Here is a 25,532-nt window from a genome sequence, read left to right on the forward strand (position 1 = left end):
GAGCCAACCTGGTCTCCTCCCTCCCCTCAGCCCCCCAAAGACCCCGCTCTCTTCTTCAGTCTCTCAATCCATGGAATGGGGTGATCTTTGCTACCCTGGAGGCAGTCACCATGCCATGATTAAGGGCTGGATGCTCAGATCCCTGGCCGTGTGAGATGCTGGGCAACTTATTCCAATCCGGGCCTCGGTTTCCCTCACAAATAGGATGAGTCTATAATAGTGCCCACCTCATAGGGTGGATGGAAGGATTAAATGATGCAAGTGTCTTAGTAAATGCCATCACTATCATTATAGAGTAGTTTCTAAAATCATAAGTAATCGAGGTGCAGAAAGGTACCGATCGCTCTGCACGGGTCTCCATCATTATTATCCTACTCCAGGCCACCATCGCTTCTTGCCTGGACTGTTGTGAAAGCCTTTAGTCTCCCAGGCTCCATAATCCCATCCTTCCAACCCCTCTTTCATGCCACTCTAGGGTCCAGGACCTGGTCATTGATTTATATCCTTCTTCCACTTAAAAACCTTTAATATCTATCTCTTCCTTACGGGATAAAGTCCAACTCCTTGTAAGGCTCTTCATGGTCGGTCCATGACTCTCTTCAGGGTCACCTCCCATCACGCTGCTCCTACGTGCCCAGAATGGCCTTCCCACTTTATCTGGGAGGAGAACCACTTCACATCCTTATCCACACAACTCAACACTCGCATCTCTAGAAAACTCCTCCAGGTCCAGCTGGGCAACGGACCTCTATCTCTTCCAAGGCCCAACTTGACCTCTGGCTGCATTCACGTCTGCCTCTTCTAGTTGACCGGGTATAAAAGACAGGCGCTGTGTGTCAGGTATCTTTTTTCCTGCCCTGGTGACTGGCACTGAGTAGATGTCCTCTAAGCACCTGTGGAGTAAAGAGTTCCCTCTTGCGATGACACAGACATAAGCAGGTTCCATGTCAACCCATTCCCAACACCAGGACAACCCCGCTGGGAATATTTTAACTAAGCACCCTCTGTGTCAGCCTGGGTACTCTTTCAACCAGATCTTTCTACCAACAAAGCAGGATCCTGACCAGAAACTCCAAAGCCTGGGGTCATACAGATAGTCCTCCCCGCCTCCCCATCCACACTCTAGTTTCCAGAATCCAAAGGAACATTTAATTTTTAGTAGTACTCACACTCCGATAGCATACCAATGAACACCAATTAATCATCTTCATTAGGTGTGCTAATGACTGGGAGAGAAAAGATTAGTTCCAAGAAAATATTCTGTACTCCTATCAAATGTTCTGGCAGCTCATAAGATTAACCCACCCTAAATCAGACCCTCATCAAACAACCCCGCTCCACTGGAGGAGACCTGTCACTGAACCTCTGGATGGAGTCAAAGAAGCAGAATGCCCAGCTGGAGAGACAGCTGATGGAGACATTTGACCTGAACAATCACCGGAAGTTAACCGATGTCTTCCCAATGCAAGTATTCTTTGCAATCAGAACAGCTCTTGAAACAGGATACATCCATCAGTGATAGATAATTCCTGAGTCCCAAAGGAGACAGCCAAGATGAATGATGATATGGCCTCCTACTCCTAAGTAGTTTCCGGTCCAAAGACGACCAACTCAAAGCCCCTCACTTGCCCGAAGCCCCTCTCACAGCCTTTCCCATCACTGGTGTTGGACCCTGCAGCCTTCCAATTGCTCAGGCCCAAATCCTCCCAGTCATTGAGTCCTTACCCTTTCCGATATATCACAATCTTTTCACTAACTTTTCATCAAATTCAAAATACATACAGAGTCTGACCACTTTCTCATCGCCTCCACCCTGGCCCAAGCCACCTGGACCACTGCCGTAGCCTCCAGGTTTGTCTCCGCTTTCCACCTGCTTCACCTTCCCTCTGTTCTAAATATAGCATCCAGATCAATTCCTACGGAAAATAAATCTTATCACATCACTTTTTGGCTCAAAATCCTCCTTGTCTCCCTCAGTCCTTAAGATGGCCAACAAGACCCCATGTGATGTCCCCCCATTACTTCTCTGACTTTATTGCCTACTCTCTCCACTCCTCTCTCTATTACAACCACTCCAGCCTCCTTGTTCTTGGAGCACACTTCTACCTCAGGGCCTTTGCACAAGCCTTCACACGGAGGTAAGCCTCCACAGGAGGCCTATCGAAAGACCACCCTCTTTAAAATCACAACCTAACACACTCCTCCCATATCCGCTTTCCCAACGCCCTTCTCCCACTCTTCTTTTTCTTTTTCTCCATAACAGTTATCACCTGATACTTCATACGATTTACTTACATGTTCTTTCTATTCTTCATTATCTGTTTTCCCTAGCTAGAACATAAACTCAATGACAGCAGAAGTCTTTGATTGATTCATTGATTTATCCAAGGTACAGGGAATAGTGCCTGGTACACTACTCAATCAATATTTTACTACTAAGTAGTAAGCACAGTTAAAGAGAAGTATATATACGTGACTCGGAGCATCCCTTAGAGCCAGGAACAGGAGAGAATCAGGGAAAGTTCCACAGAGGACATGACATTTGAACTGAACCTTGAAGGATGGGGAGGATTTGAACCCGCAGGGCTGCGGGAAGGGCATTAGGTGGAGGAGAACAGTGTGTCCTAGGCCAGCAGAGGGCCTGTTGAGATGAGAGGCGGTTCCACTGGGCCCAGGGCAAGCAGGGGGCGAGGAGGTGCTGAGAGCTCAGTTGGGTCCACTGGAGCCATGGCTTTGAGGTCCAGGGAAAGGACTCTGATGATGGAGTTGCTAAGGATTCTGTGATGAGCTGGAGGGATGGTTTCCCTTCGGCCACTTCTGCTTTATGGACTGTTGGCAAAGCATAACTGACCTTTACAGACCAGTGGCCAGGAGCCTCGTCCTTCCCCCCTCTTTTACCCCGTAGACTAACTGGCCCTGGTTCCACCTTCCTCGCCCTTGCACTTGCCTCCTGCTCTGATCGCCACAGCAGTCATCCCCTCCTCTGCACGTTCACCGCATCCTCCTGTACCCCACTGCACCTTCCTTGTTCTCTGGTCATTTGATGTGTGTTCTGTCTCCAAGTCTACATCCTAGGCAACTCCTGGGCCTCTTTTGTGGCCTCGGCACAGTTCTGAGCACGTAGGAGGTGTGGCATGACGTGTCTGTGTTCAGGTGCCCTTCCAGACGCAGAACCAGTCTGACCCAGTGCAGGATCTGTAGTGAGTGTGCCCCTCACATCCACTGCTAAGATCATCACCCCTAGGCGCTCTCTGGAAGAAAAAAACCTCTGAGAGCCTGAGAGCTACATTCTGGGCTCACCTGAATATGAGGGCAGTGGAAGGTACAGGCTTGTTTGTTGGTTTGTTTGTGAAGGGACGGGCACAATGTACACAGAGGAGACCCCAGGCAGAGTGAAGCTCAGCATCCTCCTTAACAATTTCTTACTTTGTGGCTGGAAGGATCCAGCCACTCAAATCTTACAGTTGAGGGAATGCAGCCCTGGCCGATCCCCATAGATAAGAACAACCCCCCCCCACCCCGCCCAAGCTAACACGGTGTATCTTTCCTATGCTTTCCCCTCACCCTTGCCCCCAGGTGAAAATTGTAAAAGTCCGCTTTAACATTTGGCATTGTTCCCCTGTGCCCTTCCCAAGGCAGCTAAGCATACCTAATTTAAACACAATTTATGAAGGGTCCCACTTTCGCACATGAATGCTTCTTGACTCTGGAACCTTTCCGTAGTGCGCTTTTGTCTGATCAGTGGCCCAAGGCCTTTCCTAATTTTAACTCGCAGGCTGAGTGAACTGGGCTGCAGCAGACGTGGCTTCAGACCCGGCTTATCTCAGGGAGCAAAAGCAGGGAGGGTGGGGGTCTCTGTATTCATAACTCAGTAGGAGAAAACTGCCTCCCCTCTTGCCATTTTCCTCCCGGATTTTCCGTCTCTGCTGCTCAGAATGTCAACAACAGGGCAGATGGAAACAGCACGATAAAGAACTTGGACCCGTTCATCCCGTACGCGCTGAATGTGCCGACGCCCGGTCCGTGGGACTGGCCAGTACAACCCCGCAGCATCTAAGGGAGGGATCAGGACAGCCGGGGGTGAAGCTGAAGTCTTACTTCTCTGTCACGCCAGGCTCTGTTCCTCAGCTTCAGGTTCCTAACCCTCCGCAGAGGAACCCCAGGTTCCTCCTGAACAAACGTAACTGACCCCTGGCTCCCTGCCCAGAGTCTACATGAAAGGGCTCATCCAGACATGTATACTCTCCCTGCATCTGTCTTACTTCTGGAGGACTTCCCTGGCCATCCAGTGGTTTAAGACTCCACGCTTCCACTGCAGGCAGCACGGGTTCGATCCCTGGTCCGGGAACTAAGATCCCGCATGCTGTGTGGCAAAAAAAAAGAATATCTCGCCTCTGCTCAGCACCATCCCCTCCAGTGTGAGGGCTCTGGCCATGGGTGTAAGAGTGGGATGCACGGAGGGGCGGGACCAAGGAGCACTTGAACTTGTCACAGCCTGACTGTGTTCCGTGGCTGAAGCCCTGACTCTGCCACTTCTCACATCCTCCTCCACGCCCGGGAAGACACCACGCACCACACACATTACCCTCTTTCCCCACTGTGCTTCTGAACTTGGAAATCCTGTAGGTGATAACGGGTAGTTTCATTGCCCCTGGGAGGCTGCAAGCATCAATAAGCGGACATCCAATTCTTTTCAGACACAGGCTCATTCATTTCCTTTTAGCCGATGGGCTGCAAGCGCACCAACATGTTGGGTTCTGTTGAATACTTTTCAGACACAGGCTCCTCAGCTGTTTCCTTTCAACCTCTGCCCTAGATCAAGCGTGGTCCCTGGCCATTCTCCGCTGGCTTCACAGAAGAGGAACTGGGTTTGGCTCCGAGAAGGAGTATGGGGTTCACGGAATCAAATTTGAAAGTAACGTGAATTGCGGAAACTCACTGCTTAGTGAGGGGATAGGGAGAGAAATATTCTCAATCTGGCAGTCTGGGATGGCTTAAGGCAAGTTATTGCCCAAGGTAGAACTATTACCTGAAAGACTTCTGTTAGGGTTGAATGGTGTCACCCCCAGCCCCCTAACAAACTCATGTGAGGTCCTAACCCCCCAGCCCCTCAGAACATGGGAAGAGGGTCTTAACAGAGGTAATCAAATTAAAATGAGGTCATTAAGGTGGTTTCCAATCTAATAAGACTGGTGTCCTTATGAAAAGGGACATTTGGACACAGTGACAGACACACAGACAATATGAAGAGGCACAGGGAGAATGATGGTCATCTACAAGCCAAGGAGAGAGGCCCAGAACAGATCTTCCTTCACAGCCTCAGGAGGAAGCAACCCTGCCGCCACCTGATCTTGGACTTCCAGCCTCCAGAACTCTGAGACAGTGAATGTCTGTGGTTTAAGCCACTCAGTCTGTGATACTTTGTTACCACAGTGCTAGCAAACTAATGCAACTGTGAGAAAGTCGCTCTGCAGCCGAGAAAAGTCCCCAGGAGTTTATAAGAGGTATCTTTTCACGTTTTATGCCCAGGAAGCCTGGTACAATTAGCTACTCATAAAGCTTCCCTCTCGCAGGACTGTGCATTCTGATGCCAGGGACTGATTTAATTTACCACTGTGCTTGTACAGAGTAGGTACTTGGAAAGTCATTTTGCTTCCCGTTATTGTTGAAAGCTCTTTAACTCCTTTTTACCTAATTCCTAAAAAACAAAAGAAGCAAAAACACATACGTGTTTGAACACATTCAAGATTTCTACTTATGTCTAAATATAACCGTAGACACTGTGTGTGTGTGTGTGTGTGTGTGTGTGTGTGTGTGTGGAGAGAGAGCGAGAAAGAGAGAGAATTTTCTCCCAAGACTTTCAGTGGGTGGCAGGGGAAAAAAATCAGCCTCATACCAGCATTATAGCTAATGTTTGGTACTATTTATAGAGCCGGCCATGGCCATGTCAGATCTTTAAAAGAAGCAAAACATCTGGCCACATTCCAAAGCAGAGAGGAAGAACCCAAGTCACAACATATTACACAGCGGAAGACTGCATCTTTACAAAAGTTATAATTTACATTTGCTAAGCATAATCTTGTGCCTCCGAGGATCTTAGGGAACCAGATTCTGGCACCAAGTGGAATGAAAGAAAAACACAATAGCCATCATATGTGTCACAATTCAAAAAGTTCTGAAGGGAATGAATGAATGGTTTCCAGAGAGCAGAAAACCCAGCACCTCCTCAGCAAAGGGCCTCCAAGTGGCCAGTGGCCATTGACCATCAATCACGGGAGGCAGCCCCCTTGAACTGAAGTCAGCGGCTGCCCTGGAAGGTTCTCAGAGGGGCCACAGTTCAAGCCCAAACCATCCTCTGCTCCTCACCTAAAGGCAAACGGCATCCTCTCCCTGCCCCCACCTCACAGAGCTGTCTTAAGGATGAATTAAAGAAAAATATTTAAACTTATATAACACTTGGGACATCTACACTAAAAGGAAAAAAATCACTATTTCTACAATATTTCACAGATCTAAAGCAAGTGTTCTACTTTAAGCAAAACCAATACACACACACACACACACAAAATCCAGATTTTAAAAACATATATATCAGAACTAAGTTGTCCAACATACAAAAAAAAGAGCAAGCTCTACAAAAGCTTTATTCACCAGGGAACGCCCTGCACCTAGGTCAAGACCAGGCACGTTACATTCAAAAGGCATTTGTTGAATAAAAGCATTATTTCTGTTAAACAGCCAGCTCCATCGCCATACTTCATGAGTTACAGAAGTTGCAAATAGTCCATTCGTGTGCCCCATTCCCCAACACGCACGGTGGGACGGGTGAGACACCCTGTAAGGTGGCCCGGCCTGGGAACAGCTGTGTCCTGGGAGTCGCCCCCGGCCCGGGTCCCACTACCTCTGCCAAATGTTTGCTGCATCACCCCTGGCGCGTCCAGCCCCACATCCTGGCAGCAGCGTGGAGGCAGGGCTGCTTCTTTGTTTGAAGACACCTCTTCCTGGCTTCCTGGTGACAACGGCCAGGCGAGAGGGCAGCCCGTTCCAGTCTGGCTGTGCCTTTGGCAGTGACTAAACACACAGGCTGTTACCGTGTCTGTGGCTTCCGAGAAGCTAATGGATTTCAGGGCAGAGAGCAAACCCGGGCAGGATACCCACTGTGCTTGGCGCTGTCTCCAACACATCCCCACTTCTGCCTCTTTGTTCCAAAATGTTTCTTCCAATCCCCAAAACACTTGTTTCTTCCATGTTGGTCGAGGAAGGGTAAGAGGAGGAGCCATATAAAGCCTTCCGACAAGCTTCCAGGGAATCCACGCCAGCCCTGATCACAGAGAAAAACTTCCAAAACAGGGCAAGAACCTGGTCCGCTCGGGTTACTGGATCTCATGTTATTTCTGTAACTTTTAATGTTTTTTTATATTATAAAAATTAATAAAGGCTCATTGTAAGATATCTGGAAACTGTAGGAAAAAGTACAAAAAGGAAAACAAAAATCATCCATAACCTCATCATCCACAAAGAATCTCTATTACCACTTTAGTATATTTTATTTATGTTATACATACACATACATACACACACACGCTTCATTAGCCAGTTTAGAATTATTTAACATACAGCTTCATGGGCTTCCCTGGTGACGCAGTGGTTGAGAATCCTCCTGCCAACGCAGGGGTCACGGGTTCGATCCCTGGCCCAGGAAGATCCCACATGCTGTGGAGCAACTAAGCCCGTGCACCACAACTACTGAGCCTGAGCTCTAGAGCCCATGAGCCACAACTACTGAGCCCATGCACCCAGAGCCCGTGCTCCACAACAAGAGAAGCCACCGCAATGAGAAGCCCGCACACCGCAACGAAGAGTAGCCTGCACTCAATGCAACTAGAGAAAGCTCGCACACAGCAACGAAGACCCAACGCAGCCAAAAATAAAAACAAATAAATAAATGTATTTAAATAAATAGCATACAATTTCATGAGCATTGTCTCATATCATTAACATTCTTCAAATAGTTTTATATGGATACCTACTACTGCATTGTATGGATGTACCGTAATTTACTTAACTAGCTCCCTGCTACTGCGAAAAGTTGAGTCCAGTTTTTCAGAAAGATAAATAGCACCACATTGAACAATTTTGTGCACACCTATCTCCCCACATTTCTGATTATTTCCTTTAGATAGAATCCTAGAAGTAAATCAAAGTATGAAAATCGGGCTTCCCTGGTGGCACAGTGGTTGAGAATCTGCCTGCCAATGCAGGGGACATGGGTTCGAGCCCTGGTCTGGGAAGATCCCACATGCCGCGGAGCAACTGGGCCCGTGAGCCACAACTACTGAGCCTGCGCGTCTGGAGCCTGTGCTCCACAACAAGAGAGACCGCGATAGTGAGAGGCCCGCGCACTGCGATGAAGAGTGGCCCCCGCCCGCCGCAACTAGAGAAAGCCCTCGCACAGAAACGAAGACCCAACACAGCCATAAATAAATAAATAAATAAATAAATAAATAAATAAATAAAAAGAACGTGAATTTCTTAAAAAAAAAAGTATGAAAATCCCCCCAAATCATGCTTTCCAGAAAGTTTGCACCAATTGTAGTTCTAAGTAACAGGACATTATAGCAATCTACCATATCTCTGTTGACACCGAGCAATGTCATTTTTAACCTTCAGTAATTTTAGAGGTAGAAAAAGGGCATCTCATTTACATTTTAATTAGCATTTTTATTATTGTTATTACCGGGATTGTTATCGGTGGTCGGGGCTTGACTTGAATGCTTCACCTTAGCTGCACATGGCATCCCGGGAAGGTTGGCCCCCTTATCCTCCCTCTACAGAGGGAGAAACTGAGGCCAAATTAAGTGACTTTCACAAGGTCAAACAACCATCTCTCAGAGCCAGGATCAAAGCCCAAAGCCCATCCATCTAATGATTCTACCGTGCTGGTTATTCTCGGAGTCAAACATTTTCCCATGTGTTTTTAGCCACTGTATTTCTTCTTCTCAGAACTGGAGTAAATTTATTTGTCTGTGTAGAAAAATAGCCCTCAGCATTTCGGGTGTTTTGACACTCCACACTTGGACCGAGATTCACGCATCACCCACACCTCTCGCTGCCTCAGCCCAACCCAAACAGCCACCCATCTCCCCACAAGTCAAGGATGACACAGGGTCTCCCCTCTACATTGAAAAGAGTTTATACGGGGAGGGGGAAGGGTAAGTTGGGACGAAGTGAGAGAGTGGCATGGACATATATACACTACCAAATGTAAAACAGATAGCTAGTGGGAAGCAGCCGCATAGCACAGGGAGATCAGCTGGGTGCTTTGTGACCACCTAGAGGGGTGGGATAGGGAGGGTGGGAGGGAGACGCAAGAGGGAGGAGATATGGGGATATACGTATACGTATAGCTGATTCACTTTGTTATAAAGCAGAAACTAACACACCATTGTAAAGCAATTATACTCCAATAAAGATGTTTAAAAAAAAAAAAGAAAGAAAAGAGTTTAAACTGGCTTCACCTGAGCCCTCGTGAGGTTAGTCAGAATGCCCTGGAATGGAACTTAACCTCGAGTGGGAGATATCCTTTCACAGTCAAAGAAGGATCAACTCTACAGGACCCATAACATAGACCAGCTTGAAAGCACAGCACTCATAAGGGCCCATTCTACTGGACCATCCATTCCTTTCCTTGCGGAGGCAAGGCGAGATATGAATGTGTCTCTCCACACAGAGGTAGGAGTATCTCCTGGCCAGACAGCGCCCGTTATGCTCAAGTTCACAGCCAGGCCAGCACCTGCCCACCACGGCCACTCCTCAGAGGCCCAGGGAAATGTGTGCCAGTCCCCCTCCACTGGCTGAATCCCCTCAAAGGATGGAAGCCAGGAAGCTCTGCCCTAGGCAGTCAGAGGACATTCCTCCACCCAAAAAAAGAGCCCTGCACCAAAGCAGCTGGAAGGGAGGCCAGCCGGGATGGGGGAGCTTCGTTCCTTCAAAGTCACCTGCTGACCCAGGAATTCATGCTGCAGAAAAGTTCTGCAGGATCATAAACCAGCCTTGCGCCTGCCTCAGAGCTCACTCTGCAATTCACAGCGATCATTTGCTTGATTCAGCTCAGGTGAGGGAGATGGATAGGATTTTCACACAAATCACTTGATTTGTATGAGAAATCTATGCTCCTGCTGTTCTAAGCATTGCAGGGATTTTTGGTTCCGCTAAATCTCTCTCAATATTATGGTTCTTGCAGCTTTTCAGAGTTTCCTGCCCAGGATTATTTTTTGAAGGCACTGCACTATTTGGCAATGCTACAGTGTTCTTCTCTGGTACCTTGACCAGCAATATTTGGGAGAAAGGGCTTGAGCTCTGAAACCCTAAAACAGGTATTCCAAACTTTTTATTAAGCACTCTGGGATCTCGGTAGTGGAACCACACAGAATCCATCGCCTGGCTTCTCCTGACCCCAGCCCACTACCCTGGCTCTCCTTGAGCCATCCTTAGAGAGAAACTACCTCCCTACTACCATCATCACCTTGTATAACTTCCCAGGCCTCATTGAGCCCTCGCTGCATTACAGTGCTGTGTTGGACACTCTACAGCTAATACTCACTTAATCCCTACAACACACCTCCGAGGTGGTACCAGGAGGTCTTGCAGAGCTGGGAAACTGAGGTTTGGAGCAGAGCCACTGGGACGATGTGAGCTGTGTCTGCAGAAATGCCTTGCATTAGATAAACTCGGGGTCCCTACACCTCTGTGCTTCCAGATCCTCTATTTTATCTCAAACAGAACCTCCAGGAGCAAGATTTGGAGAAAAGATGGGCGATCCCTCTTCCTGGATCAGCCCTGAACCACAAACTCCTTACTATCTTTATCGCTCCCACAAAGGACTTTGTCCCCTAGGTGAGCACGACGTTTTGGACCCTTTGCCATCCAAGAAGAGCGGCCCCTCAGAAAATCCGACAGGCCCAGGGCCAGTCACGTGTCCCGTCCGAGGCCACCCCCCTTCCTGGCTGCAATGACAGTACACAAGGCACCTCTTCTGAAGCTCCCTAAGCAAACACTGCCACCCCCACTGCTGTGACTGTCCTCAGTCCCCTCAGCACAGCCTGGGTCAAGTTCAGATGCCCGGCTTTTCTGGTGATTTGTGACGACCTTGGACTGTTCTCTTTGCCAAAGCCCCAGGTCACCCTGTAATCCCACCCCTTGCCTGGGCTGCTTTCCTGTCTCTTTCCCGACAGACATCTAAGGAGAACGAAAAAGATATTCTATGTCTTCACAGTCTATATTTGCATTTCACTCTTCCCAAGGCCTCCTTTCCTAACAGGAGATACCGCGCGCTCAGCCCATCCTGAGCCCCACCCCGTGTCCAGATCATGTGACCTGGGTCCCCCCTTCTTTCCCCAGAACATCTTAAAAAAACTAGAGAGAGGAATCTTCCTCTCATTCCTGCCTCCCTCCTGCCTTATAGGAAGATGTGAAACAAAAAACAAAAAGTCTCAAAAACAAAAACAAAAAAAAAGCTTTAGGAGGAGAGAGGAGGAAGTGCAGTAAGCACCCCCAGCTCGCCTCCATCTCTGGCCAAGGGGCTCTCGGCGCCTCACCCAACTGTCTGATTTCTGAGGATTGTCATAACTCCAGGCAAGCCATTCCATTTCTTCAAAATGCAATTGTAGCAAAAAAAAAAAAAAGGTAACTGTGAGTGGTGATGGATGTTATCTAGACTTACTGTGGTGGTCATTTCACAATATATAGAAATACTGAATTATTATGTTGTATGCCTGAAACATATAATTTTATATGTCAATTACATCTCGAGTTTTGAAGAATACAGTCATACAAGAGCCACCTGGGCAGACAGCTCCAGGCCTGTTGGAATCTGAGACTAAGTTTTGAGGACTCTCAATCCACACCCTCCTCTTGGCCTTATTAATTCAGTCATAACTCTTGAGAATTTACAAGGCCCCTTTTACAGGGAGAGCATGGGCAGAAACCTTTTAACTTTGATTTAGAGACTCAAACTCTCTCTGTCACTGTCTCCCATCCCCTCCCTCGGGGCTCCGGGGGCATCTCTCTCCATGGACCACGGGCTGAGGTCCCTCCCTGCCTCTGTCACAGCTCTTGATGTTAGTCACAGAGGAAATGAAGCTACAGGAGAGAGTGCCCTCGACGATTCCCCCACCCCACCCCGCCAGTGCCTCTGACCACGGCTACCCATCCTCCCTCAGCCGCCAGCGAAGGCCACGCCTGGCCCTGCGCACTGCATCCCTGCATCCCGTCCCCTCCCCCACAGGCCATCGCCCAGCAGTGCTCGCCTCCTTCCCTGCATCACCTCTGTGCTCTCTCCACTGGACCATCTCCATCAGCACACAGACACCCTGATATTTTTCCCATTTTAAGGGAGAAATACTGACTTTGACCAAACAGCCCTACACTTAACCATTCACTTCTTTGCACCCTTTACAACCACACTCCTCCACAAAGTCGTCTACCAGACCGAGCAAGCCGTGCTCCCCCCCGTCCTCCGCCATGCCTCTCCTCCAACTTGCCCCATCCAGCGTGCTCCCATCAGCTCCCCCATGGCCTCCACGTGGCCAGCGTCAACTCTCCATCCTCCTCTTACACCAGCAGCATCTGACCGCGCTGATCACTCCCTCCCTGAAAATTGCTCCCCTTGAGAAACATGCCCTCCGGGTTCCCCTCTTTTCTCCTGGGCTGCTCCCTGCTGGTTCATCTTCATGGCCTAGATCCAGGGTCAGCAAACGTGGCCCTCGGGCAGCTGCCTGCTGTTATAAATAAAGTTTTACTGAACACAGACACACACGTTCATGTGTCATCTGTGGCTGCTTTTGTGCTACAAGGGCAGAATTGAGTCATTGCACAAAGTCTGAAATATTTACGATCTGGCCCTTTAAGAAAAACATGGCCAATTCCTATCCCAGACCCCTAAATACGGCAGTTTCAGAACCCAGGCTTTAGAGCTTCTCTATCCACACTCACTCTCCAGGTGATCCCATCTGGTCCCACACTTTCAGTATTATCAGGACACTGACAACTCCCAAGATTTTTCTCCAGCATAGAGAACTCTTCTCTCAACCCCAGACCCATCATCCTGCTGACTGGTGGATTGCGTTTAGATGCTTGGCATCTCCCCAGACAAACGCCTTCCTTCCTGTTTTCCCCCAGTTTGCTCCCCCCACAAGCCTTCCCGTCTCCTGCTAAAAACCTTGGAAGTCATTCTAGAACCTCTTTTTCTCTCAAACCCCACATTCAACTCATCAGCAAATCCTGCTGGTTCCACCTTCAAAATATATGCAGAATTTGTCCACTAACCCCTCCATTGCTCCCACCCTAATCCGAGGCACCCCCTCTCTCGCCAGGGTCACTGCCTCCAGGCAGACCTCCTGGAGGTGTTCTCAACGCTGCCGCACACATGGCGGCCAGAGTGATCCGTTTCCATCGAAATTATGTCAGTCCTCTGCTCAAAATTTTCCAGTGGTTTGAAGAAGGGCAGCCTGACCTCAGGGCTACCCCTGACACCTCAAAATGTCTCCAGCTTCAGGGCCCCTCCTGGGTGGACGGCTTCCCCCCAGACAGCCACATGGACCCTCCTCCGCTGCACTGGGTCTCTGCTCCAGGGTCACTTTACTACCGAGGGCTCCCGGGCACACCCTCCCCACACCCTCCATTCCCTTGTTCTGCTTCCTTTTTCCCACTGCACTGCCTGACCTTCCTACGTACTTTCTCACTTGTTTGCATCTGTCCCTCCGCCAGAGCAGAAGCTCTGAGAGGACAGGCACTGCATCGGTTTTGTCCCCTCTGTCTTCTCAACGTTGAGAACTGTGCTTGTCAATCCTCAGCATTTTGAGCAATGAACAAGTGGACACAGACATTTCAGAAGCCCCCTCCCATCTTGAGGAAGCAAAAGGATGGGGAAGAGAAGCACGTGGCTTCCGTCGCGGAGAAGTCAGAGAGGACCACAGCGCAGAGCTCTCCCAGCCCTGAGCCAGCGGCATCCGTCACTGACCTGCCCCAGGGACCGGACTGAGACAAGCCAGTCCCCACAGACAAGGGGACTGCCCGCCAGCTGCTTTCCAAATCCCTCTCTGCAAGCCTCCCGGAAGCCAGGAGGCCGCTGTGGAGACACACGGGGCAGCACCACCTCCTCCGTCCCCCCTGCAGGCCCCCAGGCTACCCTGACCCAGAAGGAGTGAGCCGGATGGGGGGTCATGGCAGACAATGCACCAGGCGTGGGATCCGCCACCACTCACCAGCCGTGTTACCTTGCGAGTCTTAACCAGTCCAAGTCTCACTTTCCTCTCTGTGAAAGGAAGGTGATGAGCAAACGCTTCTATATGTGACAATACAGTCAGTCCTTCGCGTCCACGGGTTCCTCACCCCTGGATATGGGGGTGGTGGGGGGAGACTACGGGGACTTGAGCATCTGTGAAGTTTGGTATCCACGAGGGTCCTGGAACCCAACCCCTGTGGATACCAAGGGACGACTGTAAAGGGTGGTCTCAGACTCTGTTTACTTCTTATTTGTGTGTTTATCACACTTAAAGGTCTACTGTGTAAAAAGAGGTTGTGCTTAGGGCTTTCTGTGTGCTGTAAGCTGCTCCCTCATTTCCAAACATCCCTCTTGTGTTCCCACCTATTGCCCATCCGCTCCCATTTTTTTTCTTTGTCTTTTTGTCTCACAACTTTTCCTTCCTCTTCCCACATTCTGAAAACCCTGAGGTCCAGGCAGGTGGGGAGGCCGGGCAGAATCGGAGCCGTCCTAACCCGCCTCCCTCTCCTCCTGGAAACCCACACAGCAATTTCACATCAGCAGGAAGAAAACCGAGGTGGGGGCGGGGGAGGGACAGAGAGGGAGGGAGGGAGGGAGAGAGAGGGAGAGAGAGAGAGAGAGGGAGACAGAGAGAGGGAGACAGAGAGGAGGAGGGAGAGAGGTGGTGCAAGGGAGCAAATCCATATGAGAACCTCCAACCCATTTCCCCCGCCCTCCCCTCCCTCCCCCCTCCCCACCTCCTCACAGAGCACACTGTCCCCAGCTGATTAAACAGAAGGGCTTTCTGAGAACCCAGCAAAGCCTGGAACCCCCGGGCTTCTCAGCAGCCCTGACACCCACGCTGGCTCTGGGCTCGAGACCACCACTCACACCAAAGATGTCCCTCCTGTCCAAATCATCCTCACACTTCAGCGCTCGGTATTCAGGACCTCCCCAGCCCTCTGTGACCACTCACACGCCCACGGACACCCACTTTCTCAGCACCTCCGCGCGGCCTTGAGTTCGGTCTCGGGTGAATACACCTCGGACCGGAAGTCATCTCCCCTGTGCCGCTGCTAACCCTCCAGTGGCCGCCAGGGACACAGGACACCCTGCCCGCCCCTCTGTGGCCCAGGACACACAGGCCGGAAGGAGCCCTGCTGGTTACGAGGTCAGGCGGTATTTATTTGCAGGACGAATATCTGGCTCTTTCCATGCTGACCCTTCTGCCTGCTGCCCGTACCACCTGGGGAGAGTGGCTTTGCCCTTCCGGGTATCCATTTCTTCCCCACCCACCTCCGAGGCTTGTGAACACAGAACACCACACACGCGCGCGTTACTATTGAAATAAACAGGGCGGCAAATCGGCCGCGCGGCCCACACCCCTCCTCACCCCGCCCGACCTTCTGGCAGCCCAGCCGCTTTTCCAGTTAAGCCCGAGGAAGGCCCGAGGATGCGCCTATCAGAGCTGCCGCCTGCCCCACTGGGGGAAGACACCCCAGAGCCTCCACGTGGCCGGGCACACATCACGGAGCTGCCCGGCTGTGACTTCCACCGGGCGCGGATGCTCAGGCGGCCCGGAGCGCAGGCAACAAAGGAAACCACAGCGGGAAGCGAAGGCGTTTCAGAAAGGCAGCAACCGAAATGAGACCCCGGGAGGCAGAAGCAGGAGTTGGCCTCTGGAGAGCCTTCAGCACCTGAAGTCCCTTCCCTAAGCGTAACAGCTGCAGTGCACGCACTCAGTCTTAATTAATAAGGGAGTGAAGCACAAGGCGTGGCTTCCGGGAAGGCGGGGAGGACAGCGCCACACCTTCCTGGTGGAAATCTGCCAGCTGACTCCACGGCACCCGAAGCCCTACACCACTGCCCACCTGGACAGGCTCTGACATCCCCGTTCCCTGCGACCCGGCTCTGCCACTCGCTGGCTTTGTGACCCGGGACGAGCCTCAGCCTGTCTGAGCCTCAACGTCTCGACTGGGGAAATCAGCAGGTATCCATGATGCCTGTCAACACACCACCTGAAATGCTAGGATGGGTCTGACCCCTATAGACGGGGCCTGGGGTTGAGGTGGGGAGAAAGGAGCAGGATGCCACCGCCCAGGGTCCCCGTGTCCTGACCGGAGATGCCGCACCCTCGACACTCGCCCTGACTGATGCAGGGAAGCACACGCTGAGTGGCCTGTGCACATTGGTCTGACCTCATCAAGTGGAAGGGGGGTCCCCCCCGCCCCGTGGGATGCTTTTTAGTGAGAACAGAGGACCGGATCCATTGCTACATGTGGAGTCTCTGCTTGAACATTCATGGTTTGAGGAACTGACTTAGCGTGTTTTTCTAATCTGTAAAATAGCACATTTACTGTGGGAAATTTGGGAAATAAAGAAAAGTTGAACAAAATAAAAAACGGTGCCTCCTAAAACCCGAAGAGGACCACTGTTATCACTTCGATATATTTGTAATCCATTCTATTTTTTCTTGACTGTACACATCTTTTTGTTTTTACAAAATTGCATTTGTACTCTATTCGTTTTTAAACTTTTCTTTACTTAATATATATGGTTAGCATTTTCCCATATCCTTATATATTATTGAATGTCATTTTAATAGCTTCCTTGATTTCCGTTTTATGTATGCACCATATTAGATTTAATTAATCCCCCCCTCATACAATGTTTTGTTATAATGAGTAATGCTAAAAGGAATATCCTTGATTAGAACTATTTTGTACAGCTCTGATGATTTCCTTAGGATAAATTCCTAGAAGCGGAATTGCTAACTGGTTCAATGGGTATGTTTTTAAGACATGTCGCTTACGTTTGCAAATTATATTCCCACAAGCTAAGTCTGAAAACATCCATTTGCCAGTAATCTTAACAGCACTGATACCCATTTTCCTTTTTGCTCATCTACTAGGTGGGTAATAATATCTTGTTTTTAATTTTGTATTTTAGTGATTAGTGAGGTGGGACACTTTTGCATAGTTTTCTGGACATTTCTCCTTCTTTGCATGTGAATGATCTCTTTACATCCTCTGCCCACTTTTCTATCAGGGGACAGGCTGATTTGTTAATACTCTATGGAGAAGAGAATTAGTCTACAGCCGCCTTTGATGATTCTGCCCCTGTGTTTAAAAATCCCCTCCATTGGGCTTCCTTGGTGACGCAGTGGTTGAGAATCTGCCTGCTAATGCAGGGGATATGGGTTCAAGCCCTGGTCTGGGAAGATCCCACATGCCGCGGAGCAACTAGACCCATGAGCCACAACTACTGAGCCTGTGCGTCTGGAGCCTGTGCTCCGCAACAAGAGAGGCCGCGACAGTGAGAGGCCCGCGCACCGCGATGAAGAGTGGACCCCACTTGCCGCAACTAGAGAAAGCCCTAGCACAGATATGAAGACCCAACAGAGCCATGAATAAATGGATAAATAAATTTTAAAAAAACAACAAACACATCTATCATATCTCTTCTTTAAAAAAAAAAAAACTCCCCTCCATTAAGGCATTAATGCTAATGCTACCTTATACCCTTTTCCTGTTGTTTAAACCCATTTGCTCTCATCCTGTCTTCAGTGGGGGGCACCCCTCTCTTTCATCTAATAGTGCAACTTTCCCTCTCACCTGTCAGCCCCTTCTCCAGGGATGAATAATTCCTCTTCATTTTTGCCTGATCTAGTGTAACTCATGAAGCCAGAGAATCACCCTTTGACCGTCCCTCATCTTCTTAGACTTCTTCCTCCAGGCCCTCATCCTTTCTCCCCTGAACAGCAGCAAACGACTTGGGAACCGGCCTCTGCATCCCAGGCTTGCCCCTCCCCAACCTCACCCCCGCTCTCCATTCCCATCTCATTTTCCCTAAATGCAAACGTGACTGTCTTTCCCTGCCTAAAGCCCTTCCGCCCCTGAGTTTGGCCAGCTGGTCCCTCCCCACCTGGGGCGCCGGCGTCTCCTCCCCCCACACCCCCAAATGCCCCTCGTGTGCTCAGATGGAGCCGCTCCAAGTGTTACCCACGGGGCGCTGGCCCCCCGCCGCTTCATGCTTCTGGGTCTTGACCTGTGGCCGCCCTGTCTCCCCCAGCCACCCGGGGGGACCCGGTTTATTTCTCAGGTCCCCCCGCCCCCCGAGATCCTCTCTGCAGGAGGCCTCCTCTGACCACGCCAAGTAAGGGCACCCAGTGCGGCCTGCATCCGGGCCCCCCACTGTCAGGCTGACTACACCGCCTTGTATCTGTAGCGCACGGCACCCACACTGAGGGCAGAAGTGACAGGTCAGCTGAACGTCCTTCTGAATAAAGGACATGGTGGACGCAGGGCTGGACGAGAGCGCCCTGGGCTGGGACTGGTGACCCAGGTTCCACGCAGTGGTCCACAGCATGCGTGGGCTCTGGACAAGACACTTCACCAGCTACCTTTACCCAACAAAACAGAATTTTGAATTTCACTTGGATTCTCATTTCTAAGAGAAGCTTCTACAATGTGGGGCTGAAATTCTACCTTCCTTCTGGCCAGACTTGATTCACTTCTGGGCAGACGCACCTCCTGGGTGCTCGGAGGCCCAGGGCGGGCTGCACACTTCCGCAGAGGGGGGCTGTCTCAGGGCCCAGGGGCTCCGTCTCCTTCTGCGGAGGAGCTCCGCAGCCCCTGGGTTTCCTGTCTCCCCCGGCTACCCACCCCTCCTCTCTCTTCCTCATCTTCCCAAGCTCTCGCCATCCCTCAAGGCTGTCTCACATCCAGGGTAGCCCAGCCCCGGGTGCTCACCGTGTCCTCTCCCGCTTTGGCTTCTCTGCATCTTCTCTCCTGGCTGTTCCTTGGACAGACATCCCACTCGGCTGCCTCTGGGGCTGACGGTCCTTCCACAGAGGTTCCCTCGGAAGAATCACGCCTACCACGTTCCTGGAGGAATCCCACCCTGACCCCCGGTGCCTGCCTCAGTGCTCAGGAAGCCTTCATCAGCCCAAAGACACGCCCGCGGGCTGTGGGTGTGCAAGGGTCGTGCCCTCCCCGCCGGGCACTCACCCCTAGCTAGCCCAGCACAAACCTCAGTGTTTTATCCCTTTTTTTTTTTCAAATAAAATATGTATTCATTTGGTGATGCTCATTTCACCAATTCATCTTGCTGCCTACATGGCTCAAAGCACCACAGGGCAAAGCAGTCCCCAGCCTCTGCCTGGCTCTCCAGAGGGCCAGCCTCTGTGTTCATCCCCAGGCTGCTGGCTAGACAGCACCCCTCCACTCCCGTCCCTGGGCCCCCAGGGAGCCAGCCTCTGGGCTCTGAGACAGCGCCCCTCTGCGGAAGTGTGCACGCTGCCCTGGGCCTCCGAGCATCCAGGAGGTGCGTCTGCCCAAAAGTGAATCAAGTCTGGCCAGAAGGAAGGTAGAATTTCAGCCCCACGTTGTAGAAGCTTCTCTTAGAAATGAGAATCCAAGTGAAATTCAAAATTCTGTTTTGTTGGGTAAAGGTGACTGGTGAAGTGTCTTGTCCAGAGCCCACGCATGCTGTGGACCACTTTTATTTCATTTATCCGATGAGGAGTTGGAACTAGACATCTAAAGGCTCTTGCCTTCGTAAGCTGCAGATTAAGTCATCCTTTATTTTTCACCTCTCTCTCTTCCTGGTCCCCGCAGTTCCACCCCATCCCCTCCTTTCCTCCCCAGTGTCTGGCGTGCGTCCTGCCAACCCTGGCCTTGCAGAAGCCCCTTCCCATCCAATGACAGGGACCAAAGTGTCTGCCATGTAAACCAGGGAAGCTGGAGTTGGTTACACGGTGTCAGTAATGGGCACTCAATGACCAGTGCAGACTGCAGGGCTCCCTGTCTCTGCCATTTGGATGGATAGAGACAGCGGCCCAGAAAAAGGAAATGGTCCTTCAATTTGGAAGCAAGGAAATAAATGAGCTACAAAGCACATAACACTGACTTGGGATGGAGGACCTTGATTCTGATCCCGGCTCTGCCATCGGGTCACCGTGTGACAACGCCAGGCCTCTCACCTCTCTGGGCCTCGTTCGCCACGTTGGAAATGAAAGGTTAGGCTTGAGGAGAGGTCCTCAAGCCACAGACAGGGTCTGGCCCTCGGGCAGCGGCAGGAGGGCAGCTCGGATTGGTCGGCTCCGTCCCTCGGACTGATTCTCGGTGTCTTTGATGCCCCAGAGCACAGGTGAGGTCTCAGAGAAATAAACAAGCACGCTAATCAGGAATGGGCCGGGACCCCTGCACCAGACGGTCCCTGCCTGTCGCCTCCCCACAGTCCCTGCCTCGTCCTCCAGCTGAATCTCCTGCTCATCCGTTTCCTAAAGATCATCACGGAGGCTCCGAACCTTCCCTTTTTAACAACTCTTGCTGATGGAAAATTCTTCCTCATACCTAATCTAAGTCCATCTGCTGCAATTTCTGTCTATTTTCTCTCGTTCAGTCCTTACTGGAGATGGAGAACAGCTGGTCGACACCCTCCATATAACATCCCCTCCTAAACCAAAATCAGTTATTACATCACCCCTCAGCCCGTTTTCCTTCTGGTACAGCATCCACCATTCCTTCCGACCTGCCTGCACGGGATTCCGGCTCTGGAAGCACCGCTGAGCACTGTGGCCTGCGCCAAAGCAGCTCTGTAAACCCGAGTCCTTCTGGAGCTGTTACATCCCCGGCTGGATTTAGGACTCAGGTGGCAAAATGCAGAGAGAAGGTCAGAGCAGAAAAGGATGGATGAGAACACAGTCCAAGCCCCGGGCTTTACATGAAGGTCAGAAAAGGAAAATAGATGCAGTGCCCAAGGTCAAATCTGAGGAATCAAGCTTCAGCTGCTAGACCCCAAATCCTGCCAGCACTACGCCCTGAGTAACTGCAGCGTGTCCATGGGTAAGACCAGAACGAGCCTTAATGGAAAAGCAAAGAGCCACAATCGCACAGACACTCCTGATCCAAACTCACCGCCCAAATCCCATTAGCAGACAAATGAAACTCAACTTTGAATCCCATTAAGAGCTCAGACACCTCCGAAAGTGACAACACTGTTAACTATTCACACTTTAGTACGAATAAGTCAATTGATCCTAACTCTTGATAGAGAGATTTAGGGGTGAGGAGAGAACAAAAAACCAAGAATGGGAGACTGACCAAACAAACGCCACCGCGTGCTGGTTTCCAAGGTCAGTCCTGCGCATGGAGGCTACGGGAGGGTGGGGCTCAGCACAGCCGGTGGGAGGAGGGGGCGTGACCCCGTGCCTGGTGGGCATCCGTGTGCATCTAGCAGGTCTGTGGCCACGGCCTCACACAGGGCGGCCGCACCACCCCGGGTGCCCGGTCAGGTCTAGGACTGAAGACAGTGCTCCCCCAGGGCCAACGCCAGGTGCATTCCAGAATTCCTGACACCCCCGGTTCACTGTTTCAGAAGTAAGGTAAGCATGGTGTCTAATATTAAATCTCAACCTCTAGGGTGCCCTTAAGTGACGGCAAGGAAGAACCAGAAGGGAAGGAAGAAAAGACAGGCATCTATTGGGATGAAGTAAGATGGTTCAGGTCCCAGCTTCAGTGTGAAATCGCTCCCAAGTGAGGAGGGAGGAGGGGACCACGTGAGTGTAAGGAAAAGGGAGACAAGCGAATTAGTTACTGAAAATTTGGGCTACGAAATGGTCCTAAGCAAAGAACGAAGAGGGAAAATAACAGAGTAGAGTGAACGCATTTCAAAACAGCCTTCACCGCATCTTGAATAAACAGAAGCGTCACACTCCAACCGCTCCACCTTTCAGAGGCCACTCCAGACTTACTTCAGACCCCCAGACACACCCCAGCCCCCAGGATAACTGGGAATTCACACATCTACCAGAGAAAAAGAAGACGCTTCAACGGCGTTTACAAAAACACTTAACACAATAAACGTGCTGATTTGATTTCCCCCAAACCGCAACACTAAATCTTAAGATAGAAGACTCAAAGGCTCGTCTCTGATCAAAATCTTAATATGTTTTCTACCCTACTTCAAGGGACAGTTTTCATTAATAGCGTGATTGGCACAAAATGACAAGATCAAAGCAGGTTGGCAAACAGATTATTTACTGATGTGTTGATGATGAGAGGAAGAATGGGAAAGAGGAGCAGGAAAGTAAGGAAGGGACTTTGGCCAGGTAAATCACCCGGGGCTTGTGAAAGCAGAAAGAGGCAACCCCTCCACAGCACAGGGGCTAAAGGAGAGAAATCCTGTTTGGCCAGCTGGAGGTGCTTATCCGGGGTCCAGGCTCAAGCTACCACGTTTGATGAAATGACGTGACAAATTTAATTTCCTCAACACTAATCAGTCCCTTCAGACACAAACAGGTGCCTGGCTTCACAAGGAACCAGTCAGCCCAACACCAGCCAGCAGTGAGATTCTCCAAACTGGATCACGCAGTGGTTGGACCCTGGGTTTCACGCCCCATCCAAGGGGAAGTTGCAGTGATGGTGTTTTGAGACTCTTCAATTATTCTTCAGCTCCCATTATGCTTTTTTTAGCCTAAAGTTGTTATTTTAATGATCTTTGTTCCAAATAGGGAGCTACAAGGAAGCCGGAGGAGGAGGAGAGGGAGGGAGGAAAGCGAGTGTCTCCAGCGGGTCCCACTTGCACTTCGCAGCTCCCTCTGCTCCCGCCCCCACCCAGCCTTCTAGCTCCGCATGAGTCACCACTCCGGAGCCGGTTTCAAAGCCTTACTTTGAATGTCCTCTATCACGATAGAAATCTAGCAGATCGGCATCGGTGGGAGGGACCCACGATTTTGCTACCTGTCCCCGGTTCTAGATACCCCTCCAACTCCAAACCATGTTCTCGTGTTATCACTGCCTTCATGAAAACCAAGGTGCCCCTTTTCAAAATCTCCCACCTGCTGGATGTCTTCTCTCGTGGGCTCTCTGGGGGTCACCTGCCCCAGACAGACCACAGAAGAGAAGGTCTTGGGCCAAAGATGCCCCAACAGGCAAGACAAGTTCAGCCTCCACTCCAGCCTCCCAAACACAAAGGCATTCTCCTCTGCGGGGTTGCAAGCTTGTTTTGTTTACTGCCAGGCAACATGTGCAGAGAAGAAAGCTGACTGCATCCTGACCAAGAAAAACAAAAGTCGGGCAGCCGGTTTTTTTTTAAGCATTGTGAGTAGAGCTTCGGCAATAACATCTCCCACCCGAAATAGCTGTGTAAAGGGGGCGGAGGAGAAGCCCTTGTGGAGGTTAAAGGAAACAAGAATTAAAGAGCGAATGTGATTTGTGGAGCCGGAGAATGGAGGCATCTACACCTCGGCGGGAAGGGTGTCCTGGGGACCAGGTGTCCTGGAGGAGTCCTCCCAGCACATCCCCATCCTGCCAGGACTGGGAACCGAACTTCCCAGCTTCGGGTCTAGGCTAGAATTCAGAGGGACTCAGGGATGTGGAAGATCAGTCCTGGACCAGCTGCTTCTGAGGACCCAGCAGGTGGGAGGACACACCTGGCCAAGTGCTGTGGAACATTCAAATAGGAGCTGCCTGCACCAAAGCAGGAAGGAAGTTTAAGACCAAGCACATCACCTTCTCCCATGGGGACCCTGCTTCCTAGGAGGCCCACTGACCTAATACCTCCCGGGTGGCAGAACGTGGGGAGAAGGACTTCTCCTCAGGACCACAGGTGGGACTCAGAGCAAGCAGGGCCCTTGTGGTCCTAACTGTTCAGAAATGAACAAGGATGCTACAAGCCTGGCCCAGCCTCCTGCCGTGGCCAGCCCTTCACTTGAAGAACAGTCATCACAGGCAGCAGGGATGGCGGTACCAGCAGCCCCTCAGCCCCCCATGCACCCAGAGCCTCGGGCTTCCTTAGCACCCTACGGCCTGTCCCTGGTGAGGGTGTAACCTTCACACGGGCTGCAATTTCACTCCATCCCCTTTATTTCAGTACACACCAAGCCCAGACAGTCTTCCAGAGTTTTCGGGAGCTAATCAGTGGAGTGATGGCTTTTCCTCTAGGAACCGTTTTGTTGGTTTCTCACCAAGTTATGTGACAGGCAGACGCCCATCAGGTCAAACAGGACAGTCGCCCACACCCCAGGAAATGTCTCCTTCCACCACATTAAATGAGCGCAGACAGAGTCGGCAAGGGGGAGGGGCGAGGAAGGAGACAGAAGTTTGAGGAAGGACTCAAACTGAAGGTCACAAGAGTTGGGGGACAGCAGGTCAGGAGAAAGTCAAGGGGGCAGACCCTATGGTGGAAAACCCAACCAACCCATCACGCTTCCCAGAATCAGCCTCCCAGCAATGGGTCCGCCAGGAAGCAGCACATCCAGGGTTCAACCCCCTTCACCCAACAAATCCAAATCTACACCCCAACAGGCAGACACCCTAGCCCAAGACCAGACCTATTTCCACAGACCTGAGCGCGGCTAATTGAGAGTAGTAAACAAATCCAGTTCTAGACAGCACAGAAGTTTCCCAAACCGTCAGCTTGTTTTCCTCCCAACAAAACACGGTGATTTCCCTCCGTTGTCACATTTCCTCCCCGAAACTTTTCTTTCTGCAACCCCTCTACAGAGGCTAAACTGCAAGCCGCTGAGGACGGACACGCAAGAGCAGCCCCGCCGGGATGCAGCAGGAGTACCTTCTCCGTGGAGCAGAGGGGCCGGTGCCCAGAGGCTCGCTGCCCTGCCGAGCCGTGGAGGGCTGCTGTCGGGATGGAGCACGCTGAGGATTACACTTCCCCGTCTCTGCGACCAGACCTTTCGGCGGCTCGGACCAACTGTGCGAGCGAGGCACTTAGCAATTATCTGCTGGCGCTGACGCCCCGCCCTCTGCTCCTGCGATTGGCTCCCGGGTCCCGGGCAGGACTGCATTGGTTTCAGACGACCTCACTCATTGCCTTGGCTCCTACTATTATCGGAGCCATCAAAGGAAATAATTCCAGGTTTCATTGACAACCTGTAAGGCTCTCCTCCAACCCGGTGTGGGAGCGGCCCTGGGAGTCCAGTGGAGGGAAGAGGGGAGAGTAGAAAAAGTGGGGGTGGGAGAGAGGGAGAGCCGAGAAAGGGTGGAGGGTGAGAGAGAGAGGGAGGGAGAGAGGGAGGGAGGGAGAGAGAGAGAGAGAGATGGAGAGAGAGAGGGAGCTATCAAGCAATCAGATTCCTGCACCAGCATTTTAACTTCCACAAAACAGAGCCCATAGCAACAATTTTCTGGCCTTATTTTTCCCCCAACTGGTGAATTTTCCTGAGGGCAGGGAGAAATATGACGGTGGTGTTTCTGCCTGTGTAACACAGGCTCTGGGAAGCAGAGCAAGGTAAAGCCTGGAGGAATCT

General features: G+C 51.1%; 1 protein-coding gene across 2 annotated transcripts in view; it reads right to left on the bottom strand.

Moving 5' to 3' along the window:
- The window catches only part of ZMAT4 (zinc finger matrin-type 4), a 341,252-nt gene extending 316,146 nt beyond the window's left edge, over positions 1-25,106 (bottom strand). For both annotated transcript variants that reach the window (XM_057537356.1, XM_057537355.1), the window contains exon 1: positions 24,839-25,106. The gene's annotated coding sequence lies outside the window, so the exon portion shown is untranslated. The remainder of the gene's footprint in view (positions 1-24,838) is intronic.
- Positions 25,107-25,532: the final 426 nt, after the last annotated feature.

The sequence above is a fragment of the Balaenoptera acutorostrata genome, chromosome 21, assembly GCF_949987535.1.
Source record: "Balaenoptera acutorostrata chromosome 21, mBalAcu1.1, whole genome shotgun sequence".
Classification (NCBI taxonomy): Eukaryota; Metazoa; Chordata; class Mammalia; order Artiodactyla; family Balaenopteridae; genus Balaenoptera; species Balaenoptera acutorostrata.